The 23,501-nt window shown below is 41.6% G+C and overlaps 1 protein-coding gene and 1 long non-coding RNA gene across 2 annotated transcripts in view; one reads left to right on the forward strand and one right to left on the reverse strand.

The window, feature by feature from the left end:
- Positions 1–23,501, forward strand: part of sp9 (sp9 transcription factor) — a 93,271-nt gene that overhangs the window by 59,615 nt on the left and 10,155 nt on the right. The window lies entirely within an intron of this gene.
- The window catches only part of LOC307164450, a 44,649-nt gene that overhangs the window by 13,667 nt on the left and 7,481 nt on the right, over positions 1–23,501 (reverse strand). The window contains exon 3 of the long non-coding RNA XR_013822283.1: positions 2,188–2,217. This is a non-coding gene — a long non-coding RNA (uncharacterized lncRNA). The remainder of the gene's footprint in view (positions 1–2,187; positions 2,218–23,501) is intronic.

Here is a 23,501-nt window from a genome sequence, read left to right on the forward strand (position 1 = left end):
AAACACTTACAAGCGTACAATTACTACAGTGTCAGATATAGTGCTGTCTGTGTACGAGCTGATATAAACACACAAACACCGTCAGAACCTTTGACTTTGTGCACAAACTCACTCTTGTGAAGAAGAAGAATCCTAAAATATATCTAAAAATAAAACTGCTCTTGCAGATAATATAATATTATTGAAATAAAAGGCCACTTAAGTGTACTTAAAGAGAGAAAAGTGCACTTTGTAATAACGTCAAATTAAAAGTTTCACTTTAAAGTACATTCTAAATCAATATTTTTTTTTTTAAGAATTACACTTATTTTGATGTGTTGACTAACATAAATAGTTCTTGATTATCAGTGTTATTCAATATTACATTTAAAGTTAATATATTTAAAATGTACTAATTTGCAACTTCGTCATTACAAATGTGTAATTATAAATATATGACAAGTTTTAATGACATCAAAGTATATTTTAGTTTACCATAAATGCTTGTCAGCAGAAGTAATTATCACTGTAAAAGTTGCTGCCTTAAATCTAAGTACAATCAACTTGGATGTTTAAGTCATTTCAACTCAAATGACATTAAACTGATTTAAAAATGAGTTGAATCTTGTATAACTCATAAAAAAGGTGAAAATCGCAGTCAAAGCACTGTAAAAACATGTCGTCACAACTTAATGATAATATAATCTTTTTACAGCGTAAAGACGTGCTTAAGTCTAAAGTTCTAGAGTTCTAAAAGTTCTAAAAGTTCAACTAATTGCATTTCATATAAATTTGAACTATAATACATTTTTATTTAAATGTAATTAATATGCAATTAAGTGTTCGAACGCATTACATTGAGTTTGCACTTATAAAAGTATACTTTTATAGTGTATTATGTATGTGATAAGAACTCTTTTTAAAATATACAAAGTGTAATTATTTTTCATAATTGCAATAATCATTGCAACAAAGGGCAATAAATCTCATTAAGAATTGTTTTGCAATTGATTAGGCACTTGACTCATACCTAATAATGTTACACTTTCATCAAACTTTTATTTCTGCCTGTAATGTAAAGTCCGAGCCTGAGAAAACGAATTGTTCCTCGTGATGTTTTTATGAGATAATGTAGACATGACTCTTATTGACATATTGAAACAGCCCTAATTCGTAACACCGAGGTCTCCCTCCACACGCAGTGTTTGTTGCACATATGAAAGGGAAGGCAGTGCGAGTGTAGGGTCCTCTGATCATAATCAGGGTATATTGTGGAGGGTCGTCCTGGCAGTGATTAGATAATGAATCTCTTAGACACTTCAGGTCTGATTCAGTACAACCATCATTATGTGGTAGGGCTGCTATAGCCGGCACACAGACAAAAAGCTAAATTGTGATTGGTGCTGAACAAGAACCAATCACTGCCTGTGTTACAGGTCTTCTCAAGAGGCAATGAGTCACGAGTCTGACCACTCACGGCACTCGCAGGGGGTCACATGACCTTTCATGAAGTTAAAGCCTACATGCTGTGTGAAACCCTTAACAGTAGACTCATCATTACACAACCACACACACACACACACACACACACACACACACACACACACACACACACACACACACACACACACAGACGTGGCTATGTACAGTGCATGCATACACATGCTAACTTTTACAGTCCAAAAATGTGTTTGCATACCAAATATGTGGTACTTGCAAGCTGAAGACTGTCTATATTCATTAAGCAAGCACACTTTGTCATTCATAAATCATGATGCACAATCGTTGAGTGGGGGACATGATCGGCATGTGTGTGTGTGTGTTGTGCGATTGGCCTGAAGGCATTTTATCTGACACCTCTCTGGAGCCGGCCGATGACAGCACAGACGTGCAAGACGTCATGACAATTATTCATACCGTATATCTCACATGTCACTCTAACCATGTCAAACAAGTCTGAGCTAGAGCAAATGATTCACTTACCTAAACAACAATACAAAACTGATTTTGCTTTTTATAACACAAACTAACAATGAGCAATACTTCTGCAGCATTTATTAATGTCAATCTCAACATTTACCAATACATTATTAAAGTCATTCTTGATGTTAACTAACATCAACAAAGGTTGATAAATGCTGTAAGAGTATGTTGCTCATCGTTAGTTGTTAGCAAATTAACAAATGAAACGTTATTGTAAAGTGTTACCTTCTTTTTGTGACAGTTCCAAGATTCCACCTGCAAAACAAAACAAAAGTTTCACTTGATAATATTTAATGATTCTACAAAACAAAACAAAACAAAACACAAGCTTTACTTTGTTACAATTTCATGATTCAATAGGATATCAGCAGTTTTATGATTCTATACTGTGTGTTATCAAACAAAACAAGAGCTTTAATTTGTTTCAGTTCTGTGATTCCATATAGGCAAAAACAAAACAAAAGCTTTGCTTTCAAAAAATGCATTATTATGTAGGTTAAAAAAATGTTTTGTTATTATATATGTTATCAAACAAAACAAATTCTTTTTAACTTTAATTCATTTTAGTTGATTCCATGATTCCATAAGCAAAACAAAAGCTTCACTTTGTAAAATTCCATGATTCTGTATGTTATAAAATATTATTTTGCAAAGAGTTTTATGATTCTGTGTGTTATCAAACAAAACAAGAGCTTTAATTTGTTTCAGTTTTGTGATTCTATAGGCAAAACAAAACAAAGGCTTTGCTTTCAAATAATGCAACTAAAAACAAAACAAAATATTCATTTTCAAAGGTTTTATTATTCTATATGCTATCAAACAAAACAAAAGCTTTAATTCATTTCAGTTCTATGATTGCATAGGCAAAACAAAACAAAGGCTTCACTTCTAATATTCCATTATTCTATCGGTTATCAACAAAACAAAACAAAATATTCTTTTTCAAAGAGTTTTATGATTCTATATGTTATAGGAAACAAATCAGAAGTATTAATTTGTATCAGTTCCATGACTCCAAGGCTTCACTTCTAATATTATAATATCTAATATCATTATATCAAGTTTAACAGATCAGGACATTCAACCAATGAAGAAATGTAAATATACGAGTCACCGTTTCATGACATTTCTAATTATTTGAATGTATATAATTAACAATTATAGATAAAGCATTATATGTAATAAAAAAAGTGGTAATAGGGTTTATGCCGCTCTGCCCCGCGTCACACACAGTGGTGTGTAAGGTAAAGTCTGCACTGCAGAAAGCTGCCGTGTTCTGGTCGTCCTGCTGAAATGAAGTTATCTAATCCCAGAGCTGCTAATGAGGCTGTTTTGGTGGCTCTGCTCTCTCTGAGGTACTCCACAGTATAAACAGTTCACTTACCCCACACAGAAAGGGGCTAATCAAGGGAATTATTGTTTTGCTGCTTCAATTTGCCGGCTCCCAGTTCTGCGGTGATTGGGAAGAAAATGTGCTATTGTTCTCTGCCTTAATGCTTGAACTTTAAGAGAGAGAGAAAAAATGATACGAGTCGGTCCTGATGGCCAGAAATATGTATATTAAAATTACTTGCACAATTGTGTTTGTATATATATATATATATATTTATTTTTTTCATTTTATATATATATATACCGCTTTTTACAATATAGATTATTTTAAAGCAGCTTTACAGTGATAACAGGAAAATAATGCAACAAAGATTGTTTCGGCTGTACAGCAGATCTAGTGATGGATCATTTTAGTTGTAAAAAAGTCATTAATTTAGTTTGTTTATATATATATATATACAGCCGCTCTGGAGAAATCAGTGATGTCATCGTCGAGCTCTGTTCAGTTCATATCAATAATATTGTTGAATATTAAATATAAGATTTCTGTCAGTATTTCATCATTCCAAGCAAGGATTCCTTTAAAATGTATCGTACAATATATTGTACAGTAATATTCTGTTGTTTCAGTATAGGCAAAACTCGAGCTGAATGCATAGATTAAAAAAAGAAAAGTCCTGCATCTTGAGCACTCTTGCATTTCCCTCATATTTACATTTCTCAGTGAGTGAAAGCGTGTGTTTGATGTCTGAATAAACACAGATAGCGGAGGACGAGCCGAGGGGAAATCTCCACAATTAGTCCTTTAACAACAGGTTGGGTAAAGTTCCCCGCACTTATGAGGGCACGGCGCCACAGCCGGCAGAAGAACGTGGAGAAATGAGCTCTGGAGGAGGGAAGAGGGAGAGAGGAGCCTCAGAAGTCAAGTCTATCTGGCAATTACCATTTTACTGCTGTTCTTTAGTTACTGTGTGTTTGGAGGGGCCATTAGCAGGTGTGTGTGTGTGTGTGTGTGTGTGTGTGTCTGCGCTGTCTGACCCAGCCAAAGCCTTCATCTGTAGAAGAACAGCCAGACGAGAGATCTGTAGAGCCACAACACCGGCACACACACGTGTTCACACACACCAGCAAACACAAGTGTTCATACACACACCAGCAAACACAAGTGTTCATACACACACCAGCAAATACAAGTGTTCACACACACAGACACACACCGGCAAACACAAGTGTTGTCACACACCGGCAAACACAAGTGTTCACACACACAGACACACACCGGCAAACACAAGTGTTCACACACACAGTCACACACCGGCAAACACAAGTGTTCACACACACAGACACACACCGGCAAACACAAGTGTTCACACACACAGTCACACACCAGCAAACACAAGTGTTCACACACACAGTCACACACCAGCAAACACAAGTGTTCACACACACAGACACACACACACAGTTTCAGACGGTTGAACAGCCTGTGAACAGATTCAACCTTTGAAGGTTTGCAGATCAACTAAACAGAAACTATAAAGCGTATATTTTAAAAACGTGTTCAAGAACTAATGAGCAAAATCGGTCCACCTTTCGATTTAGAAACAATAGTTTACATATTAAAGATACATCCGTTTTGTTTCACATCATGTAAGCTGTAATTTATGGTAAAGTCAGTGTATATTATATGATTGCAGTGAAGATGTCATTTGTCATGAGAGACGCTCAGTGCAGCAGTTGTGTGTATATTTGTATGTCTTGGTAACATTTACAATAAGGTTTCATTAGTTGACATTGAACAAAACATTTGTTACAGTATTTATTAATCTTTGTTAATAAAAATACAGTCGTTCATTGTTCATGTTAGTTAACAGTGCATTAGCTAATGTTAACAAATACAACTTTTGATTTTAACAGTGTATTAGTAAATGTTGAAATTAGCATTAATTTAGATTAATAAATGCTGTAGAAGTATTGTTCATTCTTAGTTTGTGTTAACTAAAGTAGTTAACTAATGTTAACTAATGAAACCTTATTGTAAAGTGTTACCGTTTTTTACATATCACATACTAGCTATTTACAGCTATTTGCTTATTGTCATGTATACAAACGTATCTGTGATTTATGGTAAATTGTAATGCATATATTATTTTAGATTTTCACAAGATGATGCAGATTTGTTCCGTATAGTCCAGTAATTTACATATCACATTAGAGCTATATATGTTTAATGTGATGCATGCAATCTATTTGTGTTTTGTTGCACAAACTGTATTTCATGATAAACTGGGTCTTTAATGCACATCACATTATTTGCATGTTAAAGATACATATGTGTTCTGCTTCAAATATAACCTGTCATTTATGTTAAATTCAGTGTATATTAAATGATTGTAGTTAGTGAAGCTGTCACTTGTCATGACAGACGTTGTGTGTATTTTTAAGGATATATATTGATGTCTTTTCTAGTTATTTACGTATCACATACTAGCTATTTACAGCTATTTGCTGATTGTCACGCATACAAACATATCTGTGATTTATGGTAAATTGTAATGCATTTATTATTTTAGATTCAAACTCCATTTTTAACAAGATGATGCTTTACATATTACATTAGAGCTATATGTTGAATGTATTTGGGTTGTGTTGCACAAGCTGTATTTTATGATAAACTGGGTGTTTACAGCACAGCACATTATTCCGATAACGCTCAACGTCCATTAGTAAGCATATGGCACATTGAGGACCGAGAACCGTGTCTTTTGTTGTCGATGGCTGCGAGATCACGTGATCGACATCATTCACTCAAATTACAGTCCTGAGTGCAGAACGCTTCCTGTGCGTGTTCTCACACGAGAAAAGGGAAGAGCACATCCAGATCACTTGCATTCCTTGGCTCGCCGTTAAGACGTTCAACACGAACGGTATTCAAGATCGTAAAAGCTACTTTACGAGTCTGTCAGACGAAGACATTCACCTCCGTCTGCAAAACAACTAAATAATCCGGTTACGTACACGAATGCATGATGGACTCGCCTTCGGCCGCGAGCGACAAACTACGGCGTGTCTGTAAACGCCGCGCAACTTGAAAACCTCATTTGTCGCGGGGTCGAAATGTTTTCTCTCCCTCACAAAGACACCTTTCCGAAATACTTCATTAACATAATATCACACAGGCCGAGAGCGCCGGGGAGATGAGACATTGAGAGGTTTCACTTGACAGGGAAGATAACCTTTCAAAGCGGCTCTGAGATTCATGCAGTCAAAGAATAGATATATCAGGACAGTCCCAGATTTCATTAGCTTTGAGAGACAATAATGGTTTTCATTCGTCTTTCACGGGAGCTCTCTGTCTGTCATTTCCCTCGCCCCGGCTTGATTGAAAGGAACCATCATATGCACATCCGTGTTGTCCCACACCATTCCGAGAGCAAACCGTTTTAGATCCTTAACTATAGCCGCCGCTGTGATTGCTCAGCCACCGGCAATTTCCTAACCAACCACCACCTGAACAATGATGTGTTCAACCCTCTGCTCTCCGGGCTTTCTGAGGGGAATCATTTCGCCGTTTGGAACGAGATCTCCATAGCAACTCCTCTTTGAGGGGTTTAGAATCACCATCCAGTAATTCTATGATCATCAAGCACAGCCATTCCCAACCGTTCTTTTCACAGCGGACATGGGAAGAGGGAAGGAAGGAGGGAAGAAGGGGGTGTTGGGAAATTCGACAGTCTATTTCAGGCAATTCATCCAGCCAGCCTCCATTAGAATTCAAAATATTTCGACCTTCAATCACGGAGCGTGTTATGTGGAACTGCTGCGATCTCCAGTCAAGACGAGACACCGTTTTAGTCTAATCACCCAGGACGAGAGAGAGAGAGAGAGAGAGAGAGAGAGAGAGAGACTCCTCAATCCACGCCTAATCAAAACGCTCGTTTTAAACGCTGACATTCTCTCAACACGGGCCGCGAAACACACGCCGCCGGATTGAAACCCCCTACTCTCTCTCTCTCTCCTGTCTGTAAATGGCGCTCAAAATACAGTAGATTTTCTCATTGACTGCAATCACATAATTCATCGCGGTGACAGAGAGTGTAAATGTTGTAGTGTGTACTGTACATCGGGAGGATTTCTCCTTGATAATCGGTTGTTGCGAGACCTATCTGTCTAGTGCCTGGAGCCAAACGCGCCACTTGTGTGCACTTATGCGGAAAAACGCTACAAATGCTCTTGATGTTTCCTGATAGGCTGTCGGAAAGAAAGAAAAAAAAGTGCCAGACTGTTCCTCTCAAAAATCTGCAGATGAATAGCTTTTTGTGTCGTCTGCTTGTGCAAAACTGCCTGCCATGATGCATTGAAATAATTTTGGTAAAGGGCTAACTTTTTGCTAGCAAATTTCATAAAGAAATGACACATTGAATTAAACGAAAGAAAGACTGACAATAGTATTTTCTTACAAGTCATCTTTGTTTTATTTACAACTTCGAAAAATAATTTGTACAGTATATAGACGGTTTCTTTGCGCTGTGTTTCAAGGGGCTCCACTAGTGTTGTTGTACTTCAGACCAGTTTTTGAAGGTCTCGACCGCATTTGTACTCGGTCTTGTCTTGGTCTCAAACTTAGAGGACTCAGGATTTTATCTCAAGGCCGGTCAAGACCACAACAACGCAGTGATGAAGTGCCAACTAGTCTCTCCCTATGGAGGATCCCTTTACCACTCTACAGATAAAGCGTCGTCGGGAAAACTCAATTCGCGCATCTACCCCGAATTAATAAAATAAAATTCTGTATCAAAATTTATAAGGAAAGACCAGTACTTTGTTTAGGCTTGGTCTGTAGGGAATTCCAAACCTGCGCACATATATTCAAACGCACATAACTATAGAACCCATTCTTAATGCGCATGTGAACGCCATCAGCGTTTCTCACAGGTTCGCGTTTAAAGTCTGTGTAGAGGGAATGGTGTCGTCTTAGCGGCCCCTAATTTAATAACAAATGATCGTTGCGACGGAAGCGAATCTATCAAAACTAACTTTAGCTGGAAAATAACTTTATTAAAGAACCGCTATAAAGCCAAAACAATCTCTGTTACCTTAAATAATACGCTTATCTCTGTAAAGCTGCTTTTGAATTTAATACTATATAAATGAAGATGACTGACTTGAAGTGCGAGGATATCACTAAATTGCATTGTCTGATTTATTTGTTTACATCATTAATGTGATTTAAAACTTACTGCTTAAAATGCAATCAGTAACTTATTTCTTCGAAATCAATGCAAAAAATGCCCAAAATTAAAATAAGCGCCCACAAAATGTAAGTTATGATTGCAAAAACATGCTTGAATGAGATCTTGTTTTTTATATAACATAGGATATAATTAAGCAATATCACAAGACCAAGTGAGCTGTTTATGTGATATTGATTTTATACAAATGTTTAATAAACAAAAAGTTAATATTAAATTACATACATTTTAGACCAAAAAAATTTGTCACAAGTTTTTCCTATTTCGGCAACGTGTTTCGTTACTTAACAAATCAGCTGCTTTGAATAGTTGAATAAAGGATTCCGTGACTCACTCATTAAGTGTTTTGATTTCAGTTTCATATTCAAAAGTAGAACTATCATTTTATTTTTCCATCACATTTCTATATTCAAAATGTTATTTAAAAATAAATAAATTATCTGAACATTATTTATGTAGGTGGACCATTTCAGATGCAACTTCTGTGCCTCTGCAACACAAAGATGCATTTTATTGTTAGTGATTTGATTGGTAGCAGCTCTATAGTGTCCTTTTATTCTAACTGGATTTATTGATTAAATATAAGACATTTCTCAGACAGTAGATACAAATCTTTTAGATAAATTTGAGGAGTGCTGGTCTGGTCTTGGTCTTGTCTTGGTCTTGGTTTAGATGACCTTTGACTACAACACTAGGCTCCACTATTCTGGTCTTTAGATACGGCTCAGGTTCTTCCTACACTGTCAGAAAAAGAGGTATAGGCTACAAAAGCTGTCACTGGGGCGGCACCCTTTCAAAAGGTACACCTTTGTACCTAAAGAGTGCATGTTATTACCTCACAAGGTAAATATTGGTACCGAAAGCTTACATAGTAGTTCCCAAATGATACATATTAGAACCTTTTTAAGGGTACCGTCCCAGTGACAGCTTTTTTACCATTTTTTTCTGAGAGTCTATGGGATTTTTGTTGGCTGTTTTATTGCCCACCGGACAAACATCCACAAAGTCGCATGATTTGAAGTACAGTATCAACACACAATCTATTTTTATGTTTTGCCAAATTGGTGGCAAATGCGAATGAATTCGTATGATTTCAGATGCTTACGCACAGCCGAGGGTCAAATCAAAATGTATGAATTCACCACGAATTCAACCAAAACATTCAATTGTTCGTTTTTTTTTTTTGTATTCCGTTTCACAAACACTGACTATTTTCTGTCAGTGTCGGATTTCTGTTTTCTCGAACAGTTGCACATGTCTTGAATTGCTGAACAGTGTTTTAGATCAAAACCTACTGTTCAATCAGGCGGTCAGGAAGATGAGCACTCAATGAAAGCCTGGATTACAGCGTGACAACACACGTTACATCACCACGTGTTTCCATGCATTTGTTAACCTTCATTTCAATCCGCCCTTGGGAGATAAAAAAACTGCACGAATGACAGAAAAACAGAGTCTTCCCTCATCCGAGACGCCCACTGGTTATTGCATGTGGACAGATTGTTACCTTGCTCAGGATGGTGAACGTGATTTCACCAAGTGCAACATGTTCCTGGATCAATATCTTTGTTGATCCTGGAACAACATTCCAATCAACCAATCAGATTCGAGAGACAAGTTTACAGTTTATGTTTAGGCTTACAATCAGGGTTAGGTGCTTCTCCGTCAGTGTATCATTTCCCTCTGATTTTATGGATTAGTTATGGGTTAGGATAGGGTTAGGACTACATTTTCAGACAGGAATGTTGTTCTAGGATCAACAAAATATGTCTTACTTGGTAAAATCCCGGTGACCTGCTATAAGGACAGATGTCTGATGCATTCACTCGTACCACATCACAGAGCATCTCCCAGAGATATTTTGATGAAATATGAAATACGCTCAGCGTCCAGCAGCTCCAGAGGTGCCAGATGCTGAAATTCAAGATTTTGAGGTAACGTACCACTAAACTCAGGTCAGGGTGTGACTATAAGCCAGGAAGCAATTGAATCGTTTCGAATCTAGTACATTGGCTTTCTCTTTCGTTGTTTGGCTCGATGCCAGCTCTATGTAAACAAAATGGGACATAACATTCATTTTCAGTAGTCTGGGTAATTTCCACAGAGCCGCATTTGATATGTAGCCGTGTGCAGGTGCGATTAGAAAAGGTGTGCGTTTAGAGAAGCCAAGCACAACAACGCCGACCGGCCCATGTGAAAATGCGAGGCTCAGGGGAGTTTTGGGCCACTGACTGCGGGACTCGAGCAAGAATAACACAGCGGCACGGAAAGAGACTCGTAATGTGTACCAGACTACGGCAAATGAGATGGGAAGATTTCTACACTCAGGGACAAACCGCAGTTCTCCCGGCTGACTGGGAGAGGAACCATGAAGCTCAATCCTAACACGAGGCTTCAGTTTTCAGGGCTCAGATCCCCAAACTCCTCTCTAATAGTTTTTGGAAGCTCGCAGTGAAAATAAATCCACTGTTTACACAAGTCTTTTTGAAATCATTAGAGTACCAGAAAATATCTCTGCACATACTGCAGGGTATAAGGTTGAGCAACATTTCCTCGTACTTCAAAAAGGCTCTGCAAGAGCCGGCAATTCCAGTCCAACCGCCGCCTGGCTCCAATCACTCGCTGATAAAACACTCTCTGTTTGGTTACAGCCAGCAGCGGTTAAACCCTTGAAACAACCATGACTATCACAGCGAGACCCAGCGAATGACTGACACCCTCTTATGTCAGAAAAATGCTCTAAAAAGACTTCAGATTTGTCCAGATGGTTCCTACATGATACACAGTAATATGGTTATGTTTCAATGGTCTAATAAACCCCATTCTGATCAATTCTCATCAGATTCACATTACTGCGACCAAGGTTGAGGGTAGGGTTTCTGTGCGACTCCAAATAGACACTAAGAAAGTGAACATGCTGTTGTTTCAGTGCCTGATTCACAAGGAATCCTGCAAACGTTCTTGCATGCCGGTTGTGGAGAATTATTATGATCTGCCATATTTTACTGAGACTGTGCAGCATCACCACACCTCAGGGATTCAGACTTTAAAATGCTGAAAGTTCACCACACATCTGGATATGAGCCCAGCTATAACACTCCTCTCCATCGTTTCGCCCTCGTTCCGTAAATTACTGATGATAATATGATGACATCACAGCATTAATTGCGCCTAGCAATTAGCTCTGACTTTTGTGAACAAGAAGCAACCTATCAGCAATATTTACACAAAAAGGAGGCGTCTTTGTGCTTAAAAGAAAAAGGATGACTTCATTTAACCCTCTGGTGCTGCGCAAGTTTTTTTATTTCAATGAAATTATTGTACTATATTTTAGTTTGATGTTTTTTAGTTCATATTTTGTATTTTTAGGGGATTTCGTGGTACTAAATTATATTTATGCAGTAGTTATGCATGCTCATTTATTTACTTTTTGAGCATGGACCTGAAAATGAAATCATAAATCTTGAATGCTTTGGAGCTCAGACTTAAGTCTGATCTCTTTTCAAAGAAGTAGAAGAAGAAGTAAACTTAAAGTTGTAATTTTTACAAAAATACAATTTTAAATTTTCATATGATATATATTTTCCAAAACAATCCTAAAACTGTGAGAAAGTCAAAGTCATAAATCTAAACAAGCTGTGTTTCAAATTTGAGCTTGATATCTCAAAAAAAAAAAAAAAGCTTTCAGTAAGATTTTGTTTGAGCGCAGTGCCAAACGTTTCCACTAGATGAAATTCATTTTTGAGCGTGAACAATGCAGGTGTGACTATTTTTCAGGACCATTTAATCATGTCCGTGATTTTTTTTTTGTGTGTGTGTGTGTGTGTGTGTGTGTGTGTGTGTTCACACAACAAGTGCCACAACCTTTACCAAGTTCCGTACCATTCTGATAAAGTACGAAAATTAGAAAAAAACAAAACATACACTTTTTCATACGCTAAAATTCACTAAAATTGGCGGACTAGATCAGGGTCAAACTAGCACCTTGTTAAAATGGATTTGGGTGGTTATTGTATAAGATTTCTGCATTGAAGTAACCTGCAAAAGTGTTTGAATGTCAGTATGAACTCAGTGTTGAATGTAGCAATTGAATCACGCAAGACGTTTCACAAAACAATGGTAACCGTCAATACACGACCTAGTAACACACACAACTAAACCCTATCATGATCACCAGTTTTCTACACAGAGCTCCAAATCAATAGAGATGATTTTCTGGTTTGCTGTAAGGTGTGAATGTGTGCACAGCCCGTTCACACATTCTGGCAAATCTTTTGTGTTAAACAGCACAGTTTCATGTAGAACACATTTGGCAAACGTTCATCTCGATGCAAGAAAAAGCGTGTTGCCACTACCATATAATCAGGAGATAAAAAGAAGAGCCCTGGATGTTGAAACATGTCCCTGCTGACACTGGATAAAACATTTCTATAATTACAAAACAAAGACAGAAATTGTTAATGGTTAAGTGGTGGAGGAACCATTTATACTCAGTGGAATCTGTTCAAGGAAAACAATGGCGAGTGAAAACAGTGAGCCATAAATTCATAAAAAGAAAAGTGTCTGTTTTATGGCCTGGTTTTCCAGTTCTATTCATGAGCTTTGTTTATGACAGAGGTTTAAAAAAAAGGAGCTAGATATGGTTAAACATAAAGGGAGGCGTAAAATCCAGCAATATTACAATGAACTCACGGAGCATTTATTCTTTAAAATATTCAACACAAGACGAAACAAATAGACTAAGTATAGAAGCCTCACATTGTTTGGAGGACATGTGTGAGTGGTGCTTGACGCCAACACCATATAAGGGCATAGTGGGCGGGGACATTACAAGGACATTGATATGCGGTTGCTAGGGTGTTCTGAGCGGTTGCTAGGTGGCTGTTTACACGCCCAAGTCTCTGTCTCTAGATATGGCTTGATGACTACAGGATGTTTTATGGTCCACCAAAAACTGTAATTCCTAGTACTTAAGAAGTAGCACACTTCCCACCTATACAAATCACACAAACCCCTATAAGTATGAGAAATAGTGAGATTATTGCCTTAAAAGACATTACTCTGCAGAGTGATGCAGTTATAAATCACATAAAAAACTTGCTTCACTGGATTACACATGGTGGCCAGCAAACAAAACCAATATTAATGTCCAGTTCCCCTCCCGCTGGTCAGGTCATCAGCCATATGTGACCTGTGTTAAACACAACTACTGGTCATATACACATTCACACATTATACTGCATCCTGTTTACCAACATTTACCCAAATTAAAGTTTTTATCCACCATCCAACAACTACACAGATATTTGATTCAGCTTATTGCCTAAATGGAAGATCCACCCTTTATGTGTGGTTTGCCAAGAGAAACCCTTTCATTAGACAATAAATGTTTGGAAACACATATTAAACAAATTGATCAACCAAACTGTATCCTAATTAACTCTTTCCCCGCCAGCGTTTTTGGAAAAAAGTTGCCAGCCAGCACCAGCATTTTTGATCATTTTCACAAAAGTTTCATGGTCCTCAGAATGTTTTGTTATCTGAATATCTGAACAAGCAATATTTTAAAAGAAAGAACAGACCCTCTGCTTTTTTAAAAAACGACTGTTTTATTCTAGTTTCATTCTTTTTTTTTTATCAAAACTTGAATGTGGGTAAGTTTTATAAAATAAAAAAAGCAACATTTTGATCAAAAAGCTGAGAAAATCGTGTCTGGATTGGATATTGAACGATGATCAAAACACAGATGGAGTAAATCGAGTCCATCGAGTCTAAGCTTCACAGTCCTGTAGCTCGTCCTGGGTCGACATTTCATTCAGTAACATTAGGCAGTTTTGATTTAATTTTTTTGATTAATTAAATTTTTTTTTTTTTGGTTTAATGTTGATGATCGCATTATTTTTCATATGCTTCTGATTACATATGCTATCGCTAGTTTCTGCTTCTTCTTCACATGTTTTGATCAGGAGATTCAGTACTCTTTCAGAAGATGTGTAATAGCGCCCCCTACCGAATAACAGTGAAAACACGGAAAGCCAGAAATTGACATCAATGGTGGGGAAAGAGTTAAAATATGAGCCTTGTAACAGTGATCTGCAGTGGAGGAAATGTGGTGAAGTACAGTGATGAAAACATGGTGTGGTAATTTGAGCTGAAAACACTGCATCAGAAAGCCCTTGTACACCACAAAAAAACAAATAATCTGTTTAATGCCAAAGGGGTGACATAAATATCTCATCAGAGGAATCACAATCACAGGAAATAATGCTAGATGAATTCTACCCATCATGCATCAATATATCCACTCTAATGTATTCAATGCCAAATTACACTGTGGCTCCATGATCTATCTATAAATTACAGGAACGTCTTTCTGTCTGTCTGTGTGTCTTTTATTCGCATATCTTTCGAACCATTAGTCCGATGGATTTCAAACTTGACAGGTGTCTTGCTACGTGCACGAGTAAGTGCAGTGCCAAGTTTGACGTTGTTTGGATTAGAAATGCAAAAGATATCGGTAAATATATCTGTAAAAGAAGCACACATTGGCTTTTGCCGCTCTAGCCGCTGACCACTCCCCCTCTCACACTGAGGCCACTCCCCCTCTCACACTGCACACTGAGGCCACTCACCCTCTCACACTGCACACTGAGGCCACTCCCCCTCTCACACTGCACACTGAGGCCACTCCCCCTCTCACACTGCACACTGAGGTCACTCCCCCTCTCACACTGCACACTGAGGCCACTCCCCCTCTCACACTGACACTGAGGCCACTCCCCCTCTCACACTGACACTGAGGCCACTCCCCCCTCACACTGCACACTGAGGCCACTCCCCTCTCACACTGCACACTGAGGCCACTCCCCTCCTCACACTGCACACTGAGGCCACTCACACTGCACACTGAGGCCACTCTCACACTGCACACTGAGGCCACTCCCCCTCTCACACTGACACTGAGGCCACTCCCCCTCTCACACTGCACACTGAGGCCACTCCCCCCTCACACTGCACACTGAGGCCACTCCCCCTCTCACACTGACACTGAGGCCACTCTCCCTCTCACACTGCACACTGAGGCCACTCCCCCTCTCACACTGCACACTGAGGCCACTCCCCCCTCACACTGACACTGAGGCCACTCACCCTCTCACACTGAGGCCACTCCCCCTCACACTGCACACTGAGGCCACTCCCCCTCTCACACTGACACTGAGGCCACTCCCCCTCTCACACTGCACACTGAGGCCACTCCCCCCTCACACTGCACACTGAGGCCACTCCCCCCTCACACTGCACACTGAGGCCACTCACCCTCTCACACTGCACACTGAGGCCACTCCCCCTCTCACACTGCACACTGAGGCCACTCCCCCTCTCACACTGCACACTGAGGTCACTCCCCCTCTCACACTGCACACTGAGGCCACTCCCCCTCTCACACTGACACTGAGGCCACTCCCCCTCTCACACTGACACTGAGGCCACTCCCCCCTCACACTGCACACTGAGGCCACTCCCCTCTCACACTGCACACTGAGGCCACTCCCCTCCTCACACTGCACACTGAGGCCACTCACACTGCACACTGAGGCCACTCTCACACTGCACACTGAGGCCACTCCCCCTCTCACACTGACACTGAGGCCACTCCCCCTCTCACACTGCACACTGAGGCCACTCCCCCCTCACACTGCACACTGAGGCCACTCCCCCTCTCACACTGACACTGAGGCCACTCTCCCTCTCACACTGCACACTGAGGCCACTCCCCCTCTCACACTGCACACTGAGGCCACTCCCCCCTCACACTGACACTGAGGCCACTCACCCTCTCACACTGAGGCCACTCCCCCTCACACTGCACACTGAGGCCACTCCCCCTCTCACACTGACACTGAGGCCACTCCCCCTCTCACACTGCACACTGAGGCCACTCCCCCCTCACACTGCACACTGAGGCCACTCCCCCCTCACACTGACACTGAGGCCACTCACCCTCTCACACTGAGGCCACTCCCCCTCACACTGCACACTGAGGCCACTCCCCCTCTCACACTGACACTGAGGCCACTCCCCCTCTCACACTGCACACTGAGGCCACTCCCCCCTCACACTGCACACTGAGGCCACTCCCCCCTCACACTGCACACTGAGGCCACTCACCCTCTCACACTGCACACTGAGGCCACTCCCCCTCTCACACTGCACACTGAGGCCACTCCCCCTCTCACACTGCACACTGAGGTCACTCCCCCTCTCACACTGCACACTGAGGCCACTCCCCCTCTCACACTGACACTGAGGCCACTCCCCCTCTCACACTGACACTGAGGCCACTCCCCCCTCACACTGCACACTGAGGCCACTCCCCTCTCACACTGCACACTGAGGCCACTCCCCTCCTCACACTGCACACTGAGGCCACTCACACTGCACACTGAGGCCACTCTCACACTGCACACTGAGGCCACTCCCCCTCTCACACTGACACTGAGGCCACTCCCCCTCTCACACTGCACACTGAGGCCACTCCCCCCTCACACTGCACACTGAGGCCACTCCCCCTCTCACACTGACACTGAGGCCACTCTCCCTCTCACACTGCACACTGAGGCCACTCCCCCTCTCACACTGCACACTGAGGCCACTCCCCCCTCACACTGACACTGAGGCCACTCACCCTCTCACACTGAGGCCACTCCCCCTCACACTGCACACTGAGGCCACTCCCCCTCTCACACTGACACTGAGGCCACTCCCCCTCTCACACTGCACACTGAGGCCACTCCCCCCTCACACTGCACACTGAGGCCACTCCCCCCTCACACTGCACACTGAGGCCACTCCCCTCTCACACTGCACACTGAGGCCACTCCCCTCCTCACACTGCACACTGAGGCCACTCCCCCCTCACACTGCACACTGAGGCCACTCCCCTCTCACACTGCACACTGAGGCCACTCTCACACTGCACACTGAGGCCACTCCCCCTCTCACACTGACACTGAGGCCACTCCCCCTCTCACACTGCACACTGAGGCCACTCCCCCCTCACACTGCACACTGAGGCCACTCCCCCTCTCACACTGACACTGAGGCCACTCTCCCTCTCACACTGCACACTGAGGCCACTCCCCCTCTCACACTGCACACTGAGGCCACTCCCCCCTCACACTGCACACTGAGGCCACTCCCCCCTCACACTGCACACTGAGGCCACTCCCCTCTCACACTGCACACTGAGGCCACTCCCCTCCTCACACTGCACACTGAGGCCACTCCCCCCTCACACTGCACACTGAGGCCACTCCCCTCTCACACTGCACACTGAGGCCACTCCCCTCTCACACACACACTGAGGCCAATCCCCCTCTCACACTGCACACTGAGGTCACTCCCCCTCTCACACACACACTGAGGCCAATCCCCCTCTCACACTGCACACTGAGGCCACTCTCACACTGCACACTGAGGCCACTCCCCCTCTCACACTGACACTGAGGCCACTCCCCCTCTCACAATGCACACTGAGGCCACTCCTCCCTCACACTGACACTGAGGCCAATCCCCCTCTCACACTGCACACTGAGGCCACTCTCACACTGCACACTGAGGCCACTCCCCCTCTCACACTGAGGCCACTCACACTGCACACTGAGGCCACTCCCCCTCTCACACTGACACTGAGGCCACTCCCCCTCGCACACTGCACACTGAGGCCACTCCCCCTCTCACACTGACACTGAGGCCACTCCCCCTCTCACACTGCACACTGAGGCCACTCCCCCCTCACACTGACACTGAGGCCACTCCCCCCTCACACTGCACACTGAGGCCACTCCCCCTCTCACACTGCACACTGAGGCCACTCCCCCCTCACACTGTACACTGAGGCCACTCCCCCTCTCACACTGACACTGAGGCTACTCCCCCTCTCACACTGCACACTGAGGCCACTCCCCCCTCACACTGACACTGAGGCCACTCCCCCTCTCACACTGCACACTGAGGCCACTTTCCCTCTCACACTGCACACTAAGGCCACTCTCCCCTCACACTGCACACTGAGGCCACTCCCCCCTCACACTGCACACTGAGGCCACTCTCCCTCTCACACTGCACACTGAGGCCACTCCCCCTCTCACACTGCACACTGAGGCCACTCCCCCTCTCACACTGCACACTGAGGCCACTTTCCCTCTCACACTGCACACTAAGGCCACTCTCCCCTCACACTGCACACTGAGGCCACTCCCCCCTCACACTGCACACTGAGGCCACTCTCCCTCTCACACTGCACACTAAGGCCACTCCCCCCTCACACTGCACACTGAGGCCACTCCCCCCTCACACTGCACACTGAGTGAGCACAGCGCAGGACCAGACACAGAGAGTGTCAAAGAAAGCAGCGGAGCTTAAGTAGCGTTTTCTCGGAGTTCACTGTGTAACCTGCTCTTTGAATCGGCGCGCTTATTCACTGTTTACTTCTGAATATTATATTTTATTCTGGTGTGCTTAACTTTATCGCTACTGTGTAATAGTAGCCTATGCTATTCACCAACTAACTTTTTCTAACAGTCTCTTTCACGGCCATCATTTGTAGTAGCCTATTCACAAACTGTTTGCTCAAGCGTAGCGTTTTCAAGGTGTAGCCTGCTCCCTCAATCGTGTAGTTCAATTTTCCACATTTATTGTATGTCATTATGTCAGTATCAGTATTTGCTTTTTACCATGCACAAATAAAAATGTCACTGAACTTTTGCTGTGTAATTGTACCAATGAGCACTCAAACACACCAAACCAACAATTACTAAAAGCACACACAAAAACTGATTTTGCACGGGCACTTTGCACTAGTATTTACTAATGCCAGCAGAAATGCATTTACACATAAGTCAATTTCACAAATGTATAGCAAACTCAAAACATCTGGGCGCTGTAAGGCTGGTCGGACCCCAAGCTTTCACAAAACAGAGTAGCTTTTCCAGTAACAAGCATTTGATTAGCAATTTAGCATAACAAGACGCTACATCTCTATTTTTGGTAATACATGTGCATGCATGTGCAGCTTTTCAAGGTTCTAATCAAACACTCATGGGGAAGTTGATTCATTTTAGTGAATCATTTCATTCAGGAAAATAACACAAGCACACATGTCTTCAATATTTCTAATACAGATTTATATGTTAAAAGATGCTACCCACCTAAAATACTGGTGTACTTACTCAGTTAATAAAAATATTTTAGTTTTTTTTTCTGTGCATTCAAAAAACATCCAGTTTTTAAAATGTTTCTTTGATATGTGAACCTTAAAGGAACATTCCATTTTATAATTCTGCACGCATTATGGGAATGTTACTTTTGAATGTTCTCTGAAACAAGCAACGTTTAAAAAAATGTTAGACGAAGGTTCCATGATCAGTGAATAAATAATGTTTCTGTTCTAACATTTTAAGAACATTATTAAAGCGGCGCTATGCAGTTTTGGCAATTTCTTCGCTGTTTTCTCGCAGGTTAGAGCTCCCCTACAGCTTCGGAGTAGATATTTGACAACACTGTCGTCAAAACTCGTTGGCGACTCTCCCCCCTCCCATCTTCTCACTCTGGTCATGTGCATTTGTTTTCAAAGAAGCCGGCGAACGCACAGAGCCATGTCCACTGAGGTATGTATGACACACAGAAGGCTAGCATATAAATGTTTATATTTGGGCAAGCCGGCCCAAAGTTGCAAGGGTGTTTTTTCCGCTCAAAGGCGCTAGGGGGGTGCGAGAAGACCACCATTCAACACAAACAAAGTCATATAACCATTCCAGTAAATTAGGCTAAAAAAACCTCCATAGTTCACCTTTAAAGACCAAATAACTTTGAATGAACATTCTTATTAATGTTACTGGAAGAACATTTGTTCATAACTTTGAAAGAAAGTTCTGAGAACGTTCCCTGTTAACAAGGTAGGTACTTTTTTTTTAGCAGAGCTTGAGAAGTAGCTAACAACTTTTTGACAAGCTACAGTTTAAAGTAACTTCCTCAAGACTAATTGGGGAATTGTACAGAGGATTTGGAGTCACCACAGACCTGTCTTAACCTGGCAGTGTAAAGACACCTTCAGGATCACACGAGAAACTCAACAGAGAGAGAAGCCTTTCCTGCTGCAAACCTCCCACTGCACTTGCACACGATGATACTGCTATTACACATTTACATGCATTCAAACGAAGACCGTTTGAGTGCTTTCTTGTTGGAGACCACAGTGTCAAACGAAAAGTCGGCTAACCTCAAGAAACAACATGCTTCACGTACACACTAATTACAGCATATAGACTCATGACTGCACATCTGCATTCCTCTCTGCTGGATATACGCGAGGAAAACATTACACACGGCTCCGGAATAATAGTTTTCACCTGCAGTCTGAGGCGAACACGAGACACACAACTGTGCATTGGCCATGTCAAATATGAAAAGCTCACATGCGACATGAGCCAGAGAGTTTCCAAAGGTAAGGCTGTCTCATCTCACAAGAGCTGTTGAGCATCTATCAGGAAAAAAAGGCCATGACACCTCTATTCCCGTGTCCAGCGGTAATGCCGAGCGAAGAGATCCACTCAACAATAAGGATAAATGCTCGGTATTGTAACCCTGTCCCCATCCGCCTCTCTCTCTCACGGCAAACGCCACATCCACTAATCTGAGCTCTTCTCCAGTAATGGGAAAGTCAATAGCTGCATACAATCAGTAAACAAATTCTGCTATTTTTAAAAAGAGCCTCCGTCTCCATTTTAGTGCCGGCAATTTAAATTATTGTACCGTGTAACACCTTAATTGTGTAAGACAAAGACGATGTCGAGAGCACAAAAGAAACATGAGAGGAGCGTAATTTCTGTGCTGCCACGCAGAGATGACATGTGATAAGCATTGAGTGTGGACCGCTCCGACGACGCCAGATGACAGTTTGTAGTTAGTCGCTATAATAAGGCAGAGACAAACAGTTTGTCTTTAAGCTGTTGTGAATGTCAGCCTCTTAATGAAGATAAAGAAATGCAGTTAAGAGCATATCAAAGCCAAGCCGGGCTGAATTTCATTATTGGCAGTTAAACAACACGGTTTTCATGTTCAGCATTTAAACATTGAGGGTTGCCTTTCAAAGATATTGATCTTTTTGGAGAGATGGTTTCAGTCTGGGAATCTTCACGGGAATGCTCTATTTATTATGCTGTTGTTAGTGACTAGCATTCAGGATCCTATTAAACTCAAATTGAAGTTTTGGTCCGTGTCTTTGACCATGTACATCTCCGAGATTCATCTGGAAAACATCTGTTGTGTACAAACATCTCATAAACATATTTAGAATGCATGTAAAAAATTGTAAAAAATAAGCAGTTTTACATGCATTCTAAATCATAAACGTCTTCAAGACATCTTCTGAATGTCTATATAGCATCTGACAGGAAACGTCTTAGAGATGTATCGCAGTATCTTTCAGATGAAAACACGCACATCACATAGACGTCTCTGAGATGTGTGTGTGCTATCGACCATTTTTACTCTAAAAGCTGACAAAACTAGATTTTTACAGAAATTTGAACTCGATCTCACGAGAAAACACAACTATTGTACGAGGTGGCGATTTCGTATAAAACCATACGAAGTGATTCATACAAAAAAACGTAAGAGTTTTAGAACTTCTGATCCTGGATAAGAAATAGTTTCCCAAGCATTTTACTGCTCAGCCGACATCATCTACTTCACTTATTTTTTCATTTTTAACTGTACGTTTTTAAATGGAGTATAGCTAACTAAACATAGCTATCAAAATGTTTTGGGTCAAAAATAATAATAAAAAAAAAGTCAAGTCAAGTCAAGTATATTTGTATAGCGCTTTTCACAATACAGATTGTATCAAAGCAGCTTCACAGTATTAAATTAAAATAATACAACAAGGTTTGTTTCAAGTGGAATTTATTGATTGATAAAATAAAATTAAATATCCCCAAAATATCCCCAACAGTGGCAAGGAACCAAAAAACTCCATCAAGTGACCTAATGGTGTCCTAAAACTCCATCAGGTGACCTAATGGAGAAAAAAAGACCTTGGGAGAACCCAGGCTCAGTCGGGGCCAGTTCTCCTCTGGCATTTATGAACTAGAGGCCGGATTTAACTGTAAGATTAAAAATATTATATGAATGCCTGGCTGAAGAGATGCGTCTTTAATCTAGTTTTAAACTGGGAGAGCGAGTCTGAGCAACGAACAGTATCAGGAAGGCTATTCCAGAGTTTTGGAGCTAAATGTGAAAATGCTCTCCCTCCTTTGGTTGATCTGGATATAGGTATGACCAAAAGCCTCGAATTTAGTGATCTTAAAGAGCGCGATGGATTATAGGGCAATAGAAGATCGGTTAAATAAACTGGAGCTAAGCCGTTTAGGGCTTTATAAGTCAGTAGCAATACCTTGTAGTTAATACGGAACTTTATAGGTAACCAATGTAGTGATGATAAAATTGGTGTTATATGGTCAAACTTTCTTGATCTAGTAAGAACTCTAGCGGCTGCATTTTGGACTAACTGTAGCTTGTTTATTGAGGATGCAGGACAACCAGCTAATAAAGCATTACAGTAATCTAGTCTCGAGGTCATGAATGCATGAACTAACTTTTCTGCATCAGAAACAGATAGCATGTTACGTAGCTTAGCAATGTTTCTAAGGTGGAAAAAGGCTGTTTTTGTAACATATGAAATATGATTTTCAAAAGACAGGTTGCAGTCGAGTATAACACCCAGGTCTTTTACTGTAGAGGATGAAGTAACAGGACATCCTACTATGTTAAAGTTGTATTGTGAGAGGTTTTGTGGGTGGTTTTTTGAACCGATGATTAATACCTCAGTCTTGTCTGGATTTAATAAAAGAAAATTACGCGTCATCCAATCTTTTATATCTTTAACACACTCTG

The sequence above is a fragment of the Squalius cephalus genome (genome assembly GCF_949319135.1).
Source record: "Squalius cephalus genome assembly, chromosome: 9".
Lineage (NCBI taxonomy): Eukaryota > Metazoa > Chordata > Actinopteri > Cypriniformes > Leuciscidae > Squalius > Squalius cephalus.